We start from the raw sequence: 1,583 nt of genomic DNA, 5'->3' as shown, positions 1-1,583 counted from the left end.
TCCATAATTCTGTTATTAAAGGCATGTACCACCATCTCTGACATTAATTTTTCTTATATAGAAAAAGCAATTGAGTAATTGCAGAATCTTCCAGGTCATGTGTTCTAAATGGGGCTAGCACCTATAAAACAGCAAAACAAGACTCTTGAGAAACATTGTTATTTCCATTTCAGTGAAAAAGTCAAGATTCTCAGTATTAAAGAAAGGAGATACAAATGGAATATGTAAGTTATTAAACTGTCTAGTCCTGAAACTAAAATAAAAAAATATCACTATGTAAACGAGTTATTTTATCTTTACATGTATTTTCTCTCCGTTGGTCTACTGAGACAGCCCAGAGGCAACAGTGAATCTATTACCAGTGAGCAGCCTTAGTATTCTGATTTTAGCTTTGTAATATTTCATAAAAAGAAACCAAGGCTCTTGGAAAATGGTTGATTCATGGTTGGAGGCAAGAAATGAACAATCTGAAACATCTGAAAATGCATCTGAAACATCTTAATATCCTAGATTCTGGGACTATCATAGTCATTTGACTTCTGTTAAAATGACTTAGGAGTCAACTTAAAGAAGCACCACTGGAAGAAGGAGAAATTTAAGTATAATAATTATAAAAAAATTAATAGATTGAAATGCATTGTATAATTCAATCAATGTTTGCAATAGCTTTTTAAAATAACTGAGTTTCCAACACTCCTCTATCTACAAACCCACAAGCCTAGTTGAAGGACAACGGCTCATGGACCCCCTCTGTGTGTGAGGCACTTGTCCTGGGTAAGTCTAGCTCCTACTCTTCATCATAGAAACCTCTCTGCACAGAAAACCACAACTGGAAACGATGCAGAGATCAAGAGATTGTGGGTACCTCAGTTCTAATGGATACATCTATACCACAGTTCCTGCAGAGAACATTACAAGTGATGGGATGGAAAGATCGTAAGATTCAGAATACCTGGAAGTGCACTGTGGAACAGTCTCTCCTAGAAATGGCTGTATAAACAAGATCAGAAGAATGTACATATTGGTGAACATGTTAACAAGTTCAGGGAAAATCTCAGAGGGTACCTCCTCTAGACCAAGAGCTATAGGTAAGTATTGTCTGCTGGAAGAAGGAGAATTAGCCTTTTCCAAAGATGAGCCATCATTGTTGATTATCCAATGCAAACCATATACACAAGAACAAAAGCAGACTCAGGATATCTACCTACCTATCTGTCTGTCTGTCTGTCTGTCTATCTATCTATCTATCTATCTATCTATCTATCTATCTATCTATCTATCTATCTATCTATCTATGAAGGGCTTGGGGGAGGAAGGGAGAGAAAAATTGGATACAATTCTATTCCAATTGAAACATATTAAAAATAATATTTTAAAATAATAACTGATGACTTTCCAAGGATGGTAGGGTATAAAAACATAGAAGAAAATACTAGCAACTTTCTATTTTTTACAGTATAATGTGAAAGAATTTTAAAAAGAAAATAATTTCCCTAATTATATCTCTGATAACTTCTTCATCTAAAAATGTACTAAGAAAAAGGGGGGGGAGTAGAGGGGGAGAATTGCCACGCCCACTTGTC

At 35.2% G+C, this 1,583-nt stretch overlaps 1 pseudogene; it reads left to right on the top strand.

Moving 5' to 3' along the window:
• Window positions 1-838: 838 nt before the first annotated feature.
• The window catches only part of LOC116081469, a 3,258-nt pseudogene continuing 2,513 nt past the window's right edge, over window positions 839-1,583 (top strand).

This window comes from Mastomys coucha, chromosome X, assembly GCF_008632895.1.
Source record: "Mastomys coucha isolate ucsf_1 chromosome X, UCSF_Mcou_1, whole genome shotgun sequence".
Lineage (NCBI taxonomy): Eukaryota > Metazoa > Chordata > Mammalia > Rodentia > Muridae > Mastomys > Mastomys coucha.
Note: the sequence above shows the minus strand (reverse complement) of the source record. Positions and strands in the feature narration are given on the sequence as shown.